Consider the following 22149-nt stretch of genomic DNA (forward strand, 5'->3'; position numbering starts at 1 on the left):
ATGGATGGAGGAGCCTGTTAGGCTACAGTCCATGGGGTCGCAAAGAGTCAGACACGACTTAGCCACTTCACTTTTCTTTCTTTCTTATATATGTTGGGTATACATCATTTGTCTGATTCATGAATTACTCTCTATGTTGCCTCTTTATTCTCTTTATCGTGTGTTTAATGAACAAAGCCAATTCTCATAATTTCTAGTTCCCCCTTAGACCTTTGAATTCTTTCTATTTTCTAGTGCGTAGACTCAGCGAATGAGGAGAAAGGATTTCTGTTAGGTATGCTGCAGCTGCTGCTGCTAAGTCACTTCAGTCGTGTCCAACTCTGTGCGGAGGCAGCCCACCAGGCTCCGCCGTCCCTGGGATTCTCAAGGCAAGAACACTGTTAGGTATAGAGAGCTTGAAAACAATAACGGAAAGAATTTAGCGATCACCTGATTCAAATCCATTGCTCTTTCTCTCGGGGAACTACAGATCAGAGAGAATGGGTAACTTGCCCTGAGTCGCCGACTCAGCTAACAGAGTTAGGGCCCAGGGCCCTTGTCTCCTAGCTTTGTGCTCTTACACCGCCACATTCACTCTTTCATTGGAGTGGTGGGAACCAAGTGAGCATGGATAGTAAGTCACGGCACAGTCGTTAAGCCATGTCTACATGGATGAGAATTTCATCAGCCCTGAGGCCAGAAGACTGAAAAACAGACCCTTCTGGACACAGTTCCCTCTATGCCTCTGAACAGGAGCTTCTGTACATTTAAGAAACTTCTGATATGCATGGCTAAGCCATGCTAGGCTATGCATACCCTGATAGCAACAATTCCAGTTCCAAAAATAGCAAGGAGTTGTTGATGTTGGCAAAATGCTTGGGACAATAAAGAGAGACAGCGGGTTTAACTCTACCACAGTTTTACTCCAGTAAGAGATTGTGCTCTAGCCCGAATCCTGATTACCCAGAGAGGTTGGGAAATTATAAGGTCAAAGTAACAATTCATCTCATCTTAAGGAGCCGATGAAACAGCTTGCCAAGGCCACATCCCTCACTCGCCAAAGCCAAGTGTACCTGTTGAGTCAGCACTCTGCCCCTGGGGAGGGCCAGGCGGAAAGGCTAGCTACGGCTGCTGCTGGAATCCTACAGAAAACAGGACATCTCTCTCAAGCAGAGTGGATGTTAGTGATGATCTCAGTGTCCATGTGCTCCACTCATAACCCTGTTACCCGCTGGGAAAATTTGACCCCTCCTTTGCTTGTCAGATTAAGCTAAAAAAGCAACAACCTGATTTGATCAAGACTTCACTCCTAGGGCTTCCCTGGTAGCTCAGCTGGTAAGGGATCTGCTTGTAATGTGGGAGACCTGGGTTCCACCCCTGGGTTGGGAGGATTCCCCTGGAGAAGGGAAAGGCAACCCACTCCAGTATTCTTGCCTGGAAAATCCCATAGACAGAGGAACCAGGCTACGGTCCATGGGGTTGCGAGAGTCAGACATCACTTAGTGACTAAATCACCACCATAGGGAAATGTGCTAGCTCTGTAGGTCAAAACTGGTTGAATGCTAGCAATTTCCAAGTGGATTGACCTTACGTAACAAGCAAGTATTATTGTGGAATTTTAAAAATAAAAAAGGGTTTTTATTGATTATTGATTTCTATAGTAGAATAAAAATAACGCTAATCACTTCCCAACCCAGGGATTGAACCCTGGTCTCCTGCATGGCAGGCGGATTTGTTACTGTCTGAGACACCAGGGAAGCCCAAAAACCTACCACTTAAGTTCTTTTTATTGCTAAACCCTCTACCATGCACCCAACTTACTGTTTACAAATCTGCCTAACCATGCTAGAGGGGTAAGGGAGGCTGTTATTAACCTTATTTTATAGATGGGAAAACTGAGGCTCAGAGAGGCCCAGTGACCCCATCACTCCATGAGCAAGGGCAGGGCTGTGAGTCAGAGTTCAAAGCCCCTGCTTTGAATCATTACGCCATCCAGTGTGGATCTGTGCTCTCTGATTCCAAATGAAACTCTAAGTCAGAAAGGAAAGGCAAGCTTCCTAAGGGTGAGACCCAGGGTTTGTGGGCAGGGCTGTATCTCATTCATGTGGGATCATGCCGTCTCCCCACAGCAGATACCCAGAAAGAATGTGCTCAGCAAATATAATAATTAGGGCTTAAAAAAGGAAAAGGGAGAGAAACAAAGGGAGAGACACACGTCCCTGTCTTTAGCTTTTCCAGTCTGTTCCCTGGCTCCAGGGAAGTAGCCCACAGGCCCTCTAACTCCTCATCTCCCACCTCAGTTCCCATTGCCTTCCCAAGGACCACGCCCACACCCAGGGCAATCAAAACCAAGGATGCAAGTTGACCGTGGGCCAGCAGGGGGAGAACCTGCCCTAGGCTCCTCCATGGTTGAACGTAAACCTCTCTTCTCTAGGAAACTGAAATCTCTGTTTTAAGCTGTCCGGGTTTTTTCTTGAACGTTTCCTGGGACTGAATAATGTTTCTGGAGATGCTGTGTTATTTTAATGATATAGCTGTTACTTGTTGAACGTTTACCGTGGGCCAGGATCATTGTTAAAATATTTTACAATCAGCATTTAAAGCTTGATCTATCTGATATCAGAGATCCATGTTTCACCTCAGACCTGCACCCACAGTCCTGGTGTTTGTGAGGACCCGTGAATCCCCCCAGAACTGTACCTGGTTTGTGAATGTGTGTACATCTGTGTGCCTGTGTGCACATGTGTGTGTACATAAGGTGTGTGCTTTTATTTTTATTTCTCCCTGAAGAGAGAAGCCTTAGCCCTCATGAGAGTCTTGGAGAGGTAAAAAGCCCAGTAAAACTTAGGGACCACTTTAGGAGGAGCGGGTTAAAAGAAAGCTTCCCAGCTGGTATGAGAGAGAGATGAAACCAGTCATTGTTCTTAAGCCTTTGACGCTATGACTGAATGGGATGGAGTTCAGGCAAGCGTGTAACAGCCAAGAACACTGATCAATGAAGGATGGATTACAAACTCTTAAATCTGTGTTATCTAGACTAGGTTGGAATAGAATGAAACAACCTGTCCTGGTGAGATTGTGAAACCAGTTTTGTAATCAGAGGAAGCGCCTAGAACACAGTGGGGGTGGGTGCAGGGAAGGACAGACAAGACAAAGTATGCAGAAACGGCAGAGAGCAGGGAAGTAGGAAGAAAGGTCAAGATTATTCCAGGAGCATAATCCATTTCTTGGATAGCACTTTACAGTTTATAAAGTTCTTCAGATGCATAATGTGCGTGCTCAGTCGTGTTTGACTCTTTGCGACCCCGTGGACTGTAGCCTGCCAGGCTCCACTGTCCATGGAATTTCCCAGGCAAGAATACTAGAGTGGGTTGCCGTTTTCTCCAAGGGATCTTCCCGACCCAGGAACTGAAGCTGAGTCTCCCGTGTCTCCTGCACTGTCAGGCAGATTCTTTACCAACTGCACCACCTCAGGCATGTCCTCAAAATGGTTCTGTGGAGTTGGAAGACGGGTTATCTGCTTTTGATCTATGAAGAAACGGAAGCCCAGAGGGCTTAAGTCATCTTTCCAAGGTCACACAGCTAGCAAGCACTCATGGTCTTGTAACAGTTGCTAGCTGGATAGATTTTCCACCCTGTCCATATGAGATATTGCAGTAAGAAAGGTGTTCACTCCCAAAGTGTTTCTAATTTGTGACCAAATAAAAGTAACCCTTGGACATCCGGTTGGTTTCAAAGTCAAGCTTTTAGATGTTATAACACACTGGGGGGGCATAGCTTAGTGATGAAGAGCTTGGGCTCTGGAGTGGACTGCCTGGCCCCATCTAGCCACCTGGAGAGGCAGAACAGGCTTCGGGATGTACTACCTGCAAAACGATGAATTTCCTGAGTAACCCCAAGGCAGGGGAAGGAGAAACAGGTGATAGAATTCTGAGCTGAGCTGCATGATTTCTCAGAAGGTACCCGTTAGGGCTAAGCCTCTGGTGGACCACCACAGTCGCCAAGGCAACACCCTCCATCAGCTTTCCTTCCTCCCCTTTCTCTGCCCCCTCCCTCAGTCTATCTGGGATAGCCATGGAGTTCAGACCTTCAGTTCAGACACTAGTTCAGACACTAGCCAAACAAGTGTCCAGATAAGTTCAAATGTGCAAGAAACTCTGGGCAAGAAACACCTGTTTTGGGAACAGAGGAGGAGCAGAAGCAGGCAGAGAACCTTGAAATGGAGACGCAGACCTGACCCTGGGAAGGAGAAGGGAAGCATGGAGGGCTGGCTAGGAAGATTCTAGGTCTGCAGAGCAGCCTTACACAGCTCTGATCAGGCAGATGGGGAGTCCACGAGCCAAAGTCACTTGACTTAGGAGTCTTGGGCCACAGAGTAAAGGGCTTTTAGAGGATGCCACTGTGTTCATCCTCTCGCTGGTGAAAGTGTGGCCTCACCATGGACGCAGGGGTGGATCCTGAAGCGTGGGGCTGGGGTTGCCAATCCATCAATCGCCTCTCCCGAGGAGATCCGAGTGGTCCTTTTCTTAGACTTCCGTATTTCTGGGTCTCCTGCTGAAGACTCACACTGAGATATAGCTCACTAATTCATTGACGTGCGGAGGAATCAAAATAGAGTTTAGGGTCAACCCCCAGAGAACGAGAATAACTCCTGTGCGTGGCCCCTTCCAGTACCTGTGAACTTACCCTCCCAGAGGGCCCAGGCGCTCACCACATCACATGGGAGTCTTGTGGAAAAGACCAAGACTAAGATGAGACGGAGCGGAAAATGGAGAGAGGCTGACTCTGCTGAGTGACCTGTGTCCCTGGGAGCAGCAGGGAACAGCAGAGAGAGGTCTTCCTAAGAGCTGCGAAGGCAGGTTCTGCCACCAACTCTGCTCTTGGCCTCTGCATGGGTAAGATTGGGATTGACTATTTGGCCAGGTCAGGGTCACAGAAAGGGAAAATCCAGCTCCAGATGAGGGATAGAACTCTGGAAATATGCCAGGAGGAGGCAAAACCATGGATCCAATTTTCAGGCGCTGTCAGTAATAATAAAATGCTCATTGAAGGCAAGGTGCGCAACTGGTAGAAGGTGCCAGAGAACCTGGAATAAGAAATTCTAAGACTGTGTGAGTGGGTGGTTGCTTCTACTGGAAAGGCGTAGCTTAAAGACAAGACAGCCCTCCCTAAGTATCTCTCTCTCTTTTTAGTCGCTAAGTCCTGTCTGACTCTTGTGACCCCATGGACTGTAGCCTGCCAGGGTCTTCTGTCCATGGGATTCTCCAGGCAAGAATACTGGAGTGAGTTGCCACTTCCTTCCCCAGGGGATCTTCCTGACCCAGGAATCGATCCCGGGTCTCCTGCATCTCAGGCAGATTCTTTACCAGCTGAGCTATGAGGGGGGTTGGTACCAGTCTTCCCTCCCACATACCAAAATCCAAGGATGCTTAAGTCCGTTATATAAAATAGTGTGGTATTTGCCTATGATAGATGGGCAGCCTCCCATATAGTATACTTTAAATCATCTCTCGGTTACTTGTGATACTTACAATACCTAATGCAATGCAAATGCTATATAAATAATTTGTAAATATAATGCAAATAGTATGTAAGTAGCTGCCAGTGGGTATGTAGCAAATACAAGTCTTTGGAACTTTCTGGAGTTTTTTCATTTTTCCAATTATTTTTGATCTGTAGTTGGTTGAAACTGGGGGTGCAGAACCTTTGGATTCAGAGGCCCAACTATATTCAGTACATGATTCTAAATTCCTGGCTCAACATAAAGACCTAAAATCATCAGTCGGGCTAAAGACTCTGTTATCTTTTGGGGTTGCAGGCTGGAAGCAGCCAGAAACCAAGCCCGGGCCTAGTCTTGCTAAATGGTTAAGGGCAGGCCTGTCTTCTCCAGACCCAGAGATTTTGATGACATGCTTCCAGCGGTACTTCAGTGGGTTGCCATTTATGGTGACTTGAGGAATCCCATGGGTAGTTACCCAAAGTTCTCTGCAGTTAAGACCACTTTGACTGGTGTTATGGTGGTGAGGGTTGCTGTGGCTGGCTAGCTTAAGCTCCCAGATTGTATGAAGAAGAGGAGGGTGCTTGTCCCCCATCATTGCCTGTACCTTCCCAACACGCATCCCTTCCATCGTCTGGGCCGGCGCCAAAGTCACATGATCACAGATGCCATGGCTGAATGCCTTCTTCTTAGTAAGAGAAATCTGCTTCCTACACACAGTTCCGAAAAGATAAGGCAAAGAAATGTCACATTCTGAGGAAGACAGTACAGAAAACAAAGGCACCAAGCTAGCCTCAATCTACACTGCATCTCTCAAAAAATATTAAAGAAAATCTCATCTATGTGTGACCACAGTATTGTAAATTATTTCCTTCCATTCCTCTTGTTCCTAAAACTGTCTCGAGAGTTCATTTCCATCTCCTCCAGCACAATCCGTGTCCTCCAAATTATCTTTTCCTTCTTCTCCCTCTTTCTTTTTGCCCCTCTCTCCCTGTCCCAGAGTTAATCTTGGCTCTTCTTGGGATAGATAATTCACTTCTACTTTTCTGCTTCTCCCACAACTTAACTATAAAATAACTGCTTCTCCTACTTAACCATAAAATAACTCAACTATAAAGTAGAGCTGAAGACTACAGAGAGATTGGTGGCTGGAGGGAGGGGGAAAATTCCCCTAGGCATTGCCATATTTTCCTGAGTGGAGAATGCAATGGGAAAATGAGAATCATAATTAGGGCGCCTTTTACACACCGCTTAAAAAAACATGGTTTAACAAAGGTGAATTCTGTCCTGACATTCAGCTTTGCCGAGTCTTGTCTCCTCATTAAAACAGGGATCCCCAAACTTCCCTTTCATTTGGTTTGAACATTAAATGAGATAACATTCACCTGTCAGGTATGCAGTGTGATACTTGGCATGTAGTCAACAGATGGGAACTGTTATGGAAAGCTGACCACCTCCTTTGGAGCTGTACCTCATACAAGTGTTGATCACATGGGTATTCTCTCTCTTCCAAACGTTTTATCTAAATTTAAAACAAGACATCAAGAAAAGTTTTAAAATTATAGTGAATACCTGCTGTATACATATCACCGATATTCTACAATTAACATTTTACTAAACTTATTTTACCATGTATCTGTCTATCCCTCTGTGCAAACATCAATTCAGTTTATTTTGGATACATTTCGAAGTGAGTTGTGGACATCAGAACTCTTCTCCCTAGATACCTTACTGTGCGTGTTTCTAAAAGCCTTCTAAGGAAAATACTGTAAAATAATCTTTTGCTTTTGCTCGGAGTGCTGGTGGGTCACCTTTTCTCCCAAAGTATAGGTCAGGCTCTCTCACACTTTCTCCAGCTTCAAAGTAGCATTTCTCAAAGTGTGTTTTGTAGAAGCCTCGTGCAGAACTATCCGAAAAAACCTTAGTATCTGTGGTCAAAGAGTTTGAAAAACTCTGGATTAAATAAAATTTGCAAAGTACTCTACTGCAGGACTTCTCGGAGTCTTTGCTAGTCTAATATGATACATTAGGTGCTATATCCAATTTATTTGACCATAAAACCTGAAGCAGAGTGGGTTCCACAGAGTACACCTGGGGAAAGGATACATTACCTAAGTCCTACCTTCTTCCCTCTCTCCCCAAAGTTTGCACAATTTGCAAGATTTCTAGTTCTTGGTCCTATCCATGGTTTTCTGGAAAGTTCCTCCAAGTCTCCTAGATAATTTCTGTCTCTAGTTATTATGTTGATCTCAAGTGAGTATGTCTCTGAAACACATTCTCTTTGTTAGTAGTGAAATTGCAATCATTAATAACTATGGACTACTGTTTGCAAGTATAAAAGGGCAAGTTTAGTACAAATGAAAAAAATTTACAGTATGTTGGGGGAAATGACAAATTTTAAAAGTTTTTTTCCATAGTAGAAAAAAAGATGAAAATTTAAATAGCTTTAAATATTTTATAAGCAAATAAAAATAATAGATTATATAGGAATAATAGGATATTCTTGGAATGTACCTAAATTTCAAGTTTAGAAACATGGAGGTTGACGTTGCTGTCCATGAAACCATCTTTTGGTATCAAATCCAGAATGATGGATTAAAAAATGTTCCATATATCACATCTCCCACTTAAAATATCATTTAACCATGAGGTCTGGTTGGGAGCATTTTTGGTCCTCCAAGTTCACCTTCCCCATCAGCTATTCAGGGAAGATCATAGATGAATGAGTTCTGAAAATGTGTAAGTCATGAAAAAAGGTGCTATTTTTATTATCATTATCGTTTCACAAGAAGAATAATAGCATCTGAAATGACCTTGACAGTATGTCCTGCCTTAATTCTTGTCTTCTGACAAGACCATGAAAGGTGGCAATGACATGGTTTTCTAATTTGTTTCACGAAGGATATTGTTTTCAAGGCCTCTTAGCCTTCTGCCACCATATCTCACATATAGCATCTTGCAACCCTCAGAAGTCACGAAGTACTTTGTAAATGCTGGAATTCTTTTAGAGCTTGAAGAACTGTCTTTAATATGAAAGATTTAGGAGAAAGGCATTATAACCAGCCATCAGAGTTTGTGTCTGTTCTGAGAGAGGGACCAGAGACTCTCACTTGTAAAACCACACTGCAGACAACTGAGCAAGTGAATGTCTGATTCTCTAGTGAAGACACATGTCAGAAGGAGCCCAGATGGTGGTGGGACGACGAGAAAGAAAATACTTTGAAAGAGAAAGCAAAGCATGACCTTAAATGTGCAGTCCCATGGATGACCTTCTCTAAAAGTAAGGAGAGAAAGGGCAGTTTTAGCATGTCTACTAGGCCCATGGCATTCAGAGCTCATCCTTCTGGTCTACCTTCAGTTTACTTGTCCAACTGCGCCTTCTGCCACTCCCCAATAAACTAGTCAAGACTCCGCACAATCTGTCGCTTCTCTGAGCTTTTCAACACACTTCTGCCTTGACCTGTGATATGCTGCCTAGTCTGTCCACCTAGCTATTTCCTCCTTACCCTTCAGAGACTTTCCTGACATCACTATTTCTATGAAACCTCTCCCTAATGACATGGGAACCGCCTGTCTGGATCCTGTATCTCATACATAATCTCTAGCATAAAACTTGCCATGTTATTTTATGACTGTATATTTATTTTTCTTCTGACTGTGAGACTGTAAGTATCTTGAGAACAAAGCCTTAGCATCTTGACCCTAAAACCTAGGAGGTATTCAGTAAGTGTTTGGTGAATTCATATACAATTGAATCCAAGAAGGATCAGCTTTGTGTATAAATCTGTCAAGAATTGTATTTAATTAAGATTACTCAGGCCTAAAGGCAATGAGCAATGAGCTCGATTTATTTTTGAAATAAATTCATTAAGAAAAAAGCATTGCACAGGAAACTATGTTAAGCATTCTGAAATAAACTATGGTGGGAAAGAATATAGAAGAAAATATATATGTATAACTGAATCACTTTGCTGTACAGCAGAAATTAACATAAGATTGTAAATCAACTATATCTCAATAAAAATAAATAAAGCAAAGAGCATGACATAGCTTTCACAGCAAAATACTATAATATCCTATGTTGCAATATTCACATTTAATGATGTTTACAAATTAATAGTATCCGTAAATGAGCAGGCTCAAATCTCCTCAGATCTCACCACCTCCTGGACACATTCTTAAAATTGATTGTCACTTCACGTTAGTTTTATTCAGTATTTATGGGTGAGATTGACTGCATTATTTGTGTGTATATGGCCTGTTTTATCTTCTTAGGCCATTTCTTAAAAACTCTATGACTGGATTGCATATTTGGTGATATCAACTTTGTCATTGTTTAGTCATTAAGTTGTGTTTGACTCTTTGGGACCCCATGGACTGTAACCCACCAGGCTCATCTGTCCATGGGGTTTCCTAGGCAAGAATGTTGGAGTGGGTTGCCACTTCCTTCTCCAGGGGATCTTCCTGACCGAGGTGTTGAGCCCGCATCTCTTGCATTGGCGTGTGTATTCTTTAGAACTGAGCCAGCAGGGAAGCCCTGATGGTAACTTATTGCTGTGAATTCTCAAGCCAGGGTAAACTAGATTTTTTTTCTGTCCTTCACAGTTATATGACCTTGGGTAAGTCCCTTAAATTAAACTTTGGTGTCTTATTCTGTAGACGCTACAAGAAAGGATTCCTTTATCACTGGGTTGTCTTGATGATTATATAATAAAGAGCATGTGGTAGATAGAACATGCTAAATACCTGTAACTCTTTTCTTTTCCCTTCTCTTCTCTAGATAAACATGATGCTGTGTCAGTGACTCTTCCCTGCAACAGTGGACTTGTTGGGGACTTCCCTAGCAGTCCAGTGGTTAGGACTCTGCCCTTCTAATGCTGGGGCATGGGTTGAATCCCTGGTAGGTGAACTAAGAACTCACATGCCATGTTTGGTGGAGCCAAACTCCACCCCCAAAACTAAACAAACAAACAAATAAAACAATGGACTTTTAGGGTGGAAATCTCTACAGGGGACAAAGGGTAGTATTTTCTCAACCAAAACAAATCTGACCCCAAACTAGTTAAACTTAAAAAAAAAAAAATGAAAATTCAGAGTTGTCACTGTCTCGTTCCTGCTTGGCCCTTCTGTCCATCTGCACTGTCTCGCAGGATCAGAATCATAGTGTTCAGAAGAGATTCAACTTGGTACAAACAGGCGGAACAGCTGGATGGCTTTTTTATTTCTAGCAGCAGTGATGAAAAGGACACTTAAAGCTTGAAATCTATGTGTGCTCTATATTTAAAAATAATAAAAAGAGTTGCTCAAACAAGCTTTAAAAAGATGTGGACCCAGAAATTACCTTTCCTAGATTTCAGGTAGAACAAGAATTAATAAGTCAGGTGGTACAAAGTACTGAAATTGCCACTTTCATTTCAGCTTTCACTTTGCAGGATTTTTTTCTAAGTGACACTATATCCCCAGTGTGTCCTTCTTGGCCCTGACATCCGAAGCCAACCATTTTATTTCCATGTATCTGTAGTACTAGGAGCAAAGTCTGTCGACATTTCTCCCCTGAGCAAGGCCTAGATGGAATAGAATCGAAAAGCTCATCAGATCATCTTATCTTCAACCTTGTTCAGAGTCTGAGACCAGGCCAGGATGGACAGACTCTGGATGTTCTGTCTTCCCTCCTCCCTCCCTCACCCCTCCAATAATCTCGGATCTTCTCTGCCTACCTTAATCCCAGGAGGCCAGTGCTTAAAAATGGAAACTGTCCGTGGAGGTCTGAGCTTGAGGAGGTTTGATAAGCTGGCCCCATACCCATCAGACTGTGAGGGCATGGCCTGCTGCTTATTTTCAATATCGCATAATACTGCTTACATGTGGAATCTAGAAAAGGTACAGATGAACTTATTTGCAAAGCAGAAATAGGGTCACAGACATAGAGAACAAAAGTGCACACCAAGGGGGAAGGGGAAGTGGGATGAACTGGGAGATTGGGATTAACATATCTATGCTTCCCTGGTGGCTCAGATGATAAAGCATCTGCCTGCAATGTGAGAGACCTGGGTCAGGAAGATCCCTGGAGAAGGAAATGACAACCCACTCCAGTGCTCTTGCCTGGAAAATTCCATGGACTATTGACGACTATGTATAAAATAGATGACTAATGAGAACCTGCTATATAGCCCAGGTAACTCTACTCAGAGCTCTGCGGTGACCTAAACGGGAGGAAATCTAAAAAAGAGTGGATATATGTATAACTGGGGGCTTCCCTGGTGGCTTAGATGGTGAAAAATATGCCTGCAATGAAGGAGACCTGGGCTTGATCCCTGGATTGGGAAGATCCCCTGTAGAAGGGAATGGCTACGCACTCCAATATTCTTGCCTGGAGAATCCCATGGACAGAGGAGCCTCATGGGCTACAGTCTATGGGGTCACAGAGAGTCAGACATGACTGAGCAACTAACACACACACACACACACGCATGTGCACACACAAGTATAACTGATTCACTTTGTTGTACAGGCAGAAACTAATGCAAAGTTGTAAGGTAACTATACTCCAATAAAAATTTATAAAAAAGGATATCAAAATTGGGAGGGGGTAAGGTTGGGTGTTCTCTGCTGCGCACAGTCACTGTGGATCAGTGTCCTCTCTTTACCAATGTTTGTCTTCTCTGAGACTCTTGGGGTCCTCCTCTGAATCCTGCCAAGTGACAAAGGAGGAGCAAGAGTATAGAGACAGCCCATGCACTTGAAGTCCTTCGGACTGGAGGTAAAACATTGCTTCCCCTACCTTCCATTGATTAGAACTATTCATGTGAGCCTGTTACCAAAAGATGTGGAATCTGGCTGCTTGCTGCTCAAAAGCCGATAAACAGGCCAGGTTGGTGGAGAGGAAAGTTCGCTTTATTTCAGATGCCAGCAGCTGGAGGGTGGGGCTTGCTGGGGAGGGGAGGGCAGACATCTCCCATGACAAGCAGGGGATCAGAGCTTTTATAGAAAGGGGGAGGGCGTTACATGATGAAACAGCACAGTCAGCTCTGCCAGTCATCTTCAGATTGATCGCTGATGGTCTGACCAGTGTCATCTTAGTGGTTTTAGGTACAGTTACTCTTCAGTTCCAGGGTTGTCTTGTTTGCATTTCCTTGAGGCCACTTCTCAGGATTGTAGCAGTTTATGTCATGACTGCAGCCTGGCCATCGTGCAGCTAACTTCTTCCTCCTGGTGGGGGTTTCAGTATCTATAAGATGGCTCAGAATTTTATCTACAGCCATTGAGAAGGAATGAAACGTCCTCGACTATGCTCGATGACTACATTATGACTCTCTGGTCTCCTTTGACTATTCTCCTTTGTTTCTGCATTTTCTCATTTCTCTGATTAAACTTATTCTTCGACTGAAGTTTTCCACAGACCAAAGGCAGGTAGAGGACAGGGGGGAAAGTACCATACGGCCCTGCTCTATTTTATGCCCACCGAGGTGCAAGTAGGCTGAGCAAGTTCAAGCCATCCAGTAGGGATGAGGAGCAGGTGACCCTAAGCTAGATTCTGTCTTCTCCATCTGCTGGGCTGGCTGACTGCCTGTTGAGGACTTGGTCAAATCTTTGCCATGTGACATAGTTTTCATTTACATCACTAGCCTGAGTTGGAATAAAAATGAAGGAAAGATAAAATACAGGGAAAGAAGAAAGAGAGAAAATGAGACAAAAAGGAGAGAAGGTGTAGTCAACAAAGGTGTTGGTGGCACAGACTGTCTTCAGCCTGTCTTTCCCAAAGCCTGATCTTAGATGAGGTTTCGGGGTGACAAGGACCTGTTGTTATTCAGAAACTCCCATCATGAGTCACAAACTAGGCGGAGGCAACAATCATGTTAGTGCTCGTGTCCTCTGCGGGTAATTAAATGAGAGACCAAGCTGGGAACAGGCATCAGACCTAAGGAAGACAGTCATACTATTAATTTTTTTTAAAAATAAGAACAGTAACACACAGATCGCCATTAATCCTTGCCTTCATCAGAAACTGCTGTGACCCAGTTTCCCACATGAATCACTCTCTTTGAGGCTGACCCAACCCACTGCAGACACTCAGAACCTGCTCCCCGTCCCTCCCCACCTTTCATCTCTCACCACATTTTATCTTCTCAGCATAATGATTCCCTGTTTTTATGCCTTGCAAAGATGAGGTCCTCAAGCCTCCATAGGTTTGCAGACACTGTTCCCTGTGCCTATGAAGCCACAACATGATCACAAGGTACCATGTAGTTATTCCTATCCTGCCTACTTTGGGACTTCTTGTTCTGTAGTAAAAGCAATTAATGTATCAGTTACATATCTTTTTAAAATTTTTAATTGGAAGATAATTGCTTTACAGTGTTGTGCTGGTTTCTGCTCTATAAGCACGTGATCAGCTATAAGTGTATACATGTCCCTTCCCTCTTGAACTTCCCTCCACTCCCCTCACATCCCACCCTTCTAGGTCATCACAGAGCACCCAGCGGAGCTCCCTGTGTTATATAGCAATGTCCCACTAGCAATCTATTTTACACATGGTAATGTATTTATGTTGAAACCTTTGTTTTCGGCTTTGGATTTTTGTTGAAAGTGTAAGTCGCTCAGTCGTGTCTGACTCTCTGCGACCCCATTAACTTTACAGTTCATGGAATTCTCCAGGCAAGAATGCTGGAGTGGGTAGCCTTTCTGTTCTCCTGGGGATCTTCCCAACCCAGGGATCAAACTCACGTCTCCCTCATTGCAAGCTGATTCTTAACTAGCTGAGCCACTTTGTACAAGCCACCAAATATTATTCCCCTTGGTCCAAAACACTAAACAAATACTTATGTAAATGATGCGTTTATTGATATGGAATGGGAATGAGCTTATTCAATGAGAAAGCATAATAGGATATGAATGATGGTTAGGCAAAATTTCCCTGGGGTTGTGGGTGGGGGGTGTCTCTTGAAGTTGGAAGCAGTTGAGTACTTTCTAGAACTAAAATAAGTCAGTTGCCACTTTGGAGCAAAGAGGTAGGTTGCATGTAAGTGGAGTGCAAAACTAGGCAGATCTTCAGAATTTTGAAGAGTTGCCCCTAGGTTCCCTCTCCAGCCTTCTTCACCCTGCTCTCTGCCTTGGGAAGGCATCCTATATGAACTACACCAAAGTGGAGAGTTCACGTGTGATCGGACAGAAGAAGCGAAGGACACTGGGGTATGTATTATCCAGTTCCCTCCTGGTGGCCTTTCCCTGGGCTGGCTGCATGGATGTGTGTCCCTCTGCCAAAGGCCACTGCTCTTTCCAACGTGGCCTCTGCATTATTTTTTCCTTCTGGGTTCCCGTAGCCAAGGGGTTGTTAGTCTGGGGCCTGTGGATCGAGTTCAGAAGGTCTGTAAATGCTAATGGAGAAAATCAAAACACACCTTTATTTATTTATTTGGAAGAATTTTGGTTTAATACAACATGTCTTTATTTTGGGGATTCTTTAGTGGCTCAGACGGTAAAGAATCCACCTGCAATGCAGAAGACATGATCCCTGAGTTGGGAGGATTCCCTGGAGAAGGGATTGGCTACCCACTCTAGTATTCTGGCCTGGAGAATTCCATGGACTGCAAAGAGTTGGACACGACTGAATGACTTTCATTCACTCATCACAGACATATTTTATTTGAATATGTTATGCATCATTTTTTAATAGAATTGGTTTCTTTGGCAATTCTAAGTATTTTATCAAATTCATTTAAAAACATTATTCTTGAGTTGGGGTCTTCTGGGTCCCCCAGACTGACAAAAGTTTAGGAATCCGTGCAATAATCACCTCCCCTCCTTGTTGCACTGAGCCTAGTGGTGGGGACCGCTCTCTCTCACTGACTTGGCGGCCTGCACTGATCATTTTTCTACTCCCTGCCCCACCATTTGCATGTGTTGTACTCAATCGTGTCTGACTCTTTGCAGCCGCACGGACGGTAGCATGCCAGGCTCCTCTGCCCATGGAATTTTCCAGTGAGGAATACTGGAGTGGGTTGCCATTTCCTTCTCCATTGCACCATTTAAGTAATCCCTTTACTGTGTGTGTGCACGCTAAGTCGCTACAGTCATGTCTGACCCTTTGTAACTCTATGGACTGTAGCCCATCAGGTTCCTCTGTCCATGGGGTTCTCTAGGAAAGAATACTAGGGTGGGTTGCCATGCGCTCCTCCAGGGGATCTTCATGACCCAGGTAACAGTGAAGTCTCCTTCATTGGCAAGTGGATTTTTTACCACTAACATCACCTGGGAAGTCCAAACCCTTGACTAAACCATCTTGAACTCTCCTAAGTTCAGCATGTCATCTGTGTCCTGCTGGGATGCTAACTGATACACCTTGTAAAAGACGTTGGTTTCCTAGTCAAGAGTAGTTGGGGACCTCAAGCAGGTCACTTGATTTCACTGAGCCTCTGGTTTTCTCATTTGTAAAATGGAGGTTAATACCCAACTCTCTGACATCAAGGCATCTAGGTTATTGTCAGGACAAGTCAATGTAATGTGTTTGAATGTTAGTTGGCATGCTGAAAATATTACGTAAGCCCTATCATTTATTGGTCAGCTTTCTTTCCCTCCCTTCTACCTGTTCTGCTTGGCCAGGAGATTGGCAGGACCAAAATATATTGCTTCAACCAGAAGGTAGGGGTCATTACAGAGGACATGAACAATTGTGTTGCTTCTGTTGTTAAGGCTTTACAGCTGAGGCAGGGGAAGTATTGCTTTTAGTGTTTCCCTCTGCAATTTTTCAATCAACTCTAGATGAAGTAAGTTCTCAAGTAAGAACCCAGACTATATTTCTCCAACAGGAATAATATATAGGCATCATTTCCAAGAATATTCTAATGCATAGTGATTTCCTTGTGTTGTTCAATTATTTTAATTGCAATATTATTTAAATGTGCACAAATAAATTGGATATATATCCTTATGCTTATAGTTCTTGTACAGCTATTAATCAAAAACAAATTTGCAAATTAAACCCAGAAGATGCTATTAAGATGATAAACTGAGCGTATGCTATAATGTCCTTTTCCTCCTCTAAGTATATAGGAGAAAATTGTCTATAACAGTACTATAAGACAAAAGGGATTATTCTCCTTAGACCAGAAATGATAAGGAATTTCTGAAAGGCTGGAGGCAGATGGGATATGAATAATTGATGAGGCTGTGGCCCTAACCCCACCCTGGGGAGCTTGTTCCCAGCAGGGAGTGGTTTCAGATACTCTGTCTAAAGGCTGAGGATTGGATACTGGAGCATGAGAGAGCTCTAAGGAGCTCTTAGCAGCCCAAGTGCTTCTACAATGCCGTGGTAGGAGAGTCCAGACGGCTTGGTCCCTGCCCTCCCCACTGCCATCACACCTTATCCTTGAGGGTGGGGACAGGAGGGTCTGCCTCTAGACTGAAGCAGTAAGTGGAGGCATTGGACCTGAGAGGCAAAAGGCCCCTGGGTGGCTGGTCACCCTCAAGGGAAATAAGGCGTCCCTAGGACAGTCTCATTGGAAAAGACTTTGATGCTGGGAAAGATTGAAGGCAAGAGGAGAAGAGGGCAATAGAGGATGAGATGGTTAGATAGCATCACTGACTCACTGGATAAGAATTTGAGCAAACCCTGAGAGAGAGTGGAGGACAGAGGAGGCTGGTGTGCCACAGTCATGAGGGTCTCAAAGAGCTGGACACCACTTACCTACTAAACAACAAAAATGACTAGAAGACTAGCTAGTGACCTCCTAGCTGATAGTACCTCCACTTTTAGTTTATCATCACTGGTAACAGGTAGTATTATCCAGCTCACAAATTGGCAACTGATCAAAGATACGAAGACAAGCAGAAAACCAAGACTTAGGCAACATTTAAGAAAGTCAGTATAAAAAAAAAAAAAGAAAGTCAGTCTAACAATCAAGTCAGCAAACTCAACCAACTCTAGTTGTGAGAACTAAGGATATCAAATTAATGTAGCAAATACAGAGAGATGGGAAAGGACACTGAATTCAAATAAAGAGACTCGACTGGAGACTTTGGTTATAGAAAGTTGTTGAACTAAAAGGGGAAATTAGTAGATGTGCTGAATAGCAGACTGTACAGAACTGAGAAGAGAATTCATAGTTGGAAAATTGCTGCTGACAAATTTTCTTAAAAGGCAAAGTTAATTAGCAAAAATGAATACGTTAAAGAACGATTAAAAATAGGAAGTTCTAAGAGGGGTTCTGGAAGAAAAGAACGCAGAGGATAGATAGAAAGAGTCAACAAATAATGAAAGATACATATTCTATTTCAGGAATACATGAGTTAAATTAAAAAGGACTACTGGGTATTGGGCAGGAGGGATATAAAATGACCACATCCAGAAATATTGTAGAATAATTATGGGCCACCAAAAAAGAGGAAGTCCAGAAGCCTTTTGGACAAGGGGGGAGAAAAGCTTCTCTACAGAATAAGAATCATATTAGCATAAGTCTTCTCATCCATATCATTGAATGGGAGAGGAAAATAATAACTGTTTAATCAACATTCTATACACAGTCAAAATATTGTTCAATTCAAAAATGAGAGGTTAAAATAAGCACATTTCTGTGACTGGGATGTTTCGCCATTCCTTAAATGTGACTGAAACAATTGCTAGAAATTGCACTTGATGGAACAAACCAAAATAAATCTAAAAAGAAGATATGGGGTAAAAAACGAAAAGAGAGAACAAAAAACAATAAAATGTATTTCAAAGAATAAAAGTGTTTTGATTATTAAAATATATGATAAATAAATCCAGATTTGGTAACTGAAAGCAGACCAAAGGAATGTGAGAATTTAAAATTTGATTAGAGTTCATCCTATTTAGGAAGAAGTTATAGACTCCAATTAACTCTAGATATTGGTAAAATAAAAAAGCAAAACACCTTAAGTACAGTTGAAAACTATGAACTCCCACATGGCACAAAGGACTTAACTGAACACGTGCTGGGAGATTTGACCACACGTTCGTCTGGTTTCTACCTGCAGTAGGCGGTGTCCTTACAGGTCACCCCTGGGCTGAGTCTTTACTCAAGAAAACACAATAGTGCCGAAGGGCAGAATGTGCCACATTGCCAAGCCAGTTTCAGTAGTTCTCCACTTACTCCCCTCCTGCAATTTTCCATTTTTTGGTGGTCTCCCTTTAAGCTCCCTTAACACCCTTCTTATATTCCCTCGCTGTCTCCCTTAAATCCTCAGCCCCCTATGCCTTAGTTGCAGTGGAGCTCAGTCTCCGCTGGAGACTGCCTTACAGCAGTCATGGGAATAAACCTGTCTTCTTGCCTTTAACAAGAGTCCAGTCCTCTCTATTTTTAGCACTCCTGTGTTCCTTGGTCCCTATAGTCAAAGCTACGGTGTTTCCAGTAGTCATGTATGGATGTGAGAGTTGGACTATAGAGAAGTCTGAGCACTGAAGAATTGATGTGTTTGAACCGTGGTATTGAAAAGGACTCTTGAGAGTCCCTTGGACTGCAAGGGGATCAAATCAGACAATCCTAAAGGAAATCAATCCTGAATATTCATCGGAAGGACTGATGCTAAAGCTGAAGCTCCAATACTTTGGTTACCTGATACAAAGCGCTGACTCATTGGAAAAGACTGTGATGCTGGGAAAGATTGAGGGTAGGAGGAGAAAGGGGCAGATGATGAGATGGTTGGATGGCATCACTGAGTCAATGGACATGAGTTTGAGCAAGCTCCAGGAGATACTGAAGGTCAGGGAAGGCAGGAGTGCTGCAGTCGATGGGATTGCAAAGAGTCGGTCTTGACTTAGTGACTAAACAACAACAACAGTATTCGTAGAAAAATTGTTTTTGTTTTTTTTTTACAAAACAAACAAACAAAACAATCAAAAGCTATTGTTTTGTTTACAATAGCTGTAATGTGGACACAATTTAAATCTTAATCAACAGATGAACAGATAAAGAATATGGTCTATACATACAGTGGAATACCGCTCAGCCCTTAAAAAGAAGGGAATTTTGCAGTATGCAACAATACAGATGAACCTTGAGGACAAGCCAAACAAAATAAACCAGGCACAGAAAAACAACCACTGTATGCTTTTAACCATTTGAGGGGTCTAAAACAGCCAAATTCATAGCAGCCAAGAATGGAATGTTGATTGCCAGGGGCTGGAGAAAGCAGGAGTTACAAATGAATTGCCAAAATATTTCAGTTAAAAGTCCAGCCCTTTTGTTTTTTTCACCGTGTTAAAAGTTTTAAAGAGGAATTAAAATGGTAAAAGTAAAACCTGTAGCTTCTGACTTGGAGGAGACTTCAAAGACAGTCTCCTCAAGGAAGAGACAAACAAGCTGAAGGACAAAAATGGGGCAGACTTGGCAAAACCTGGGGAAAATGTATTTTCCTACGGAGGCCACAACAAATGCAAAGGCCTGGAGTAGAGAAAATGCCTCGCGATTTTTAGCAACAAGTATGAAATAAATGTGCCCAGAGAGAAAGGTAGGGGGAATGCGAGGGGAGGTTGGGGAGGAAGGCAGGGTGGCTCGTAGGTCACTGGGCTGCTTGATTTGGGGGCAGCTGCATTCCTGCCTAGGTGTCTGCAAGGATGCTGAGTGCTTTAAAATCCAGCTGTGTCTTTGTCTCTCTCTCTGCCTAGGCAGGGAGCTCGAAGAAGTCAAGGACTGGGGGGATCTTCCCTGGTAGTCCCACTGCTAAGATTCTATGCTCCCAATGTAGGGAGCCCAGCTTTGACCTCTGGTCAGGTAACTAAATTCCCACAGGCCACAACGAAGAATTTGCATGCCGCAAGAGAAAGTCCGGTGTGCCGCAACCAAGACCGGTGCAGCCAAATTAAAAAAAAAAATTTAGAAAAGTTTGTGCCAATCTATTATAAAAAAAAGTAGGCAGGGACTGTTCTCATGTATTTCCCCAGCAGTTCAAAGAGGAGTCAGCTCACCGTAAGTGCCCAATGAGTGGATGGTTGTCAGCTCCTGAGGTTTTCTTATCTCTCCCGCCCATGAAGTCTGTAAACCCTGCCAGATTTGAGATTGAAAAGGAGAAAAGAAGATAACTCATCTCTGATCCTTCTTACTATCCCCACGCCCCCATAACCTTGACCTGAGGCAGCGTGGACCTGGAAAAGTTGAAAAACAGGTCCCTGAGTTTAAAATCCAAAGTGTTTTCCTGGGATATGTGCCCACATGTTGCCAATCATCCGACTGCGGCCGTCCTGCAAAACCAGAAGGTTGATGCACGAAGCTCCAGAGCTTTTCATCAGGTACAGTTGGGTGTCACTGGGAGGGGTGGCTGATGGGACTCAGCTGGCCTTTGCACCCAAGAGAGGTTTCTCAGGAGATTCCCTGCTCACATTGTTCAAGTGAAGCGGAATGAACTAGTGACCAACTCAATGGGTTTATATTTTCCTGGAAGAAAGAAAGCACTGGGAAAAGTGACTTTCTGTTTCCCTGAGAGTGCTCAGACAGTACTTTTGACTCGACTCACCTTACAGGGGGCTGGGGAAATAGTCCTGTCTCCCCACTTCCCACCTCCGTAGAGCTCTTGAACTTATTCTTTGAGAACTGAAACCTTCCATGTCTTACCCTAGAAATACTCAAAGCTATTTTGACTGACACGCCTTTACAGTCTAAAAGGGAGAATTCTAATTCCATAGAGAGAAGTCTTCCATGCCTTGGGGAAATCTAGAGTGATAGACAGGGGTCCTTTAGTCTAATTCTCTCTGCATCAGAGAGCAAGGTTGTGTAAACCTTGATGTCAGTGATTGCGTGATGCAAGATTGTTAACAGAGAGGTCTCTGGCTTGGGCGTTTTGAAGATTAAAAAGTTCTTCAGATGATTCTGATAAGCTCCCATAGTTAAAACAATCACTTTAAAATAAGAACAGAATATATTCAATTTCTCTTGAGTTTTGCGTTTAAGTGTGTGTATGTGTGTTTCTGTGTTCAAGGAGGGAAGGTGTGGAGGTAGCTCCAACTTGTGTTTCTGACTGTTTGGGGTACGTAATTTTGAGAGGCACTGATTCCTGGAACAAGCTGAGTTTATAAAGGTCCTTACTCATCCTCTTAAGAAGTGGTTTAGACATACCCTTCATGAAATCTTTTCTGATTCACCCGAGAAGGCTTAATCCTTCTTCTCCTTTGACCCTACTCTACCAGGAACAAACATGTATTCAGGTCCTTATAACCCTGAATGATAATTTACACTTATTTGTCCCCACCGCCCCCCCAGCCCCATCCATAAAGACCTTCTTCATGGCTGGGGTACAGTTCTTCCTCTCTCTAACCCTCCTACTAATATTAAGTCACTTCAGTCGTGGCCGACTCTGTGCGACCCCATAGACGGCAGCCCACCAGGCTCCGCCGTCCCTGGGATTCTCCAGGCAAGAACACTGGAGTGGGTTGCCATTTCCCTCTCCAATGCAAGAAAGTGAAAAGTGAAACTGAAGTCGCTCTGTCGTGTCCGACTCTTAGCGACCCCATGGACTGCAGCCCACCAGGCTCCTCCGTCCATGGGATTTTCCAGGCAAGAGTACTGGAGTGGGTTGCCATTGCTTTCTCTGCTCTGTAACCCTAGTTGCCTGTAAATGTTTGCTGTCTAAATGAGATTTAATGGACAGGGCAATAATCCCAACCTAGAGACTGCATTTATAAAGGCAACAACTAACACTCACAAGTGATTTTCAGTGTTAAA

General features: G+C 43.5%; 1 long non-coding RNA gene across 1 annotated transcript; it reads right to left on the minus strand.

Annotated features, from left to right (window-relative positions):
• Positions 1-3414: 3414 nt before the first annotated feature.
• On the minus strand, positions 3415-20486 carry LOC122696326. Its single transcript, XR_006341736.1, has 4 exons — positions 20400-20486; positions 6862-6998; positions 6084-6186; positions 3415-3472 (listed from the first exon to the last, which is right to left on the minus strand). It is a non-coding gene; the product is annotated as an uncharacterized LOC122696326 (long non-coding RNA).
• Positions 20487-22149: the final 1663 nt, after the last annotated feature.

This window comes from Cervus elaphus, chromosome 6 (genome assembly GCF_910594005.1).
Source record: "Cervus elaphus chromosome 6, mCerEla1.1, whole genome shotgun sequence".
NCBI lineage: Eukaryota > Metazoa > Chordata > Mammalia > Artiodactyla > Cervidae > Cervus > Cervus elaphus.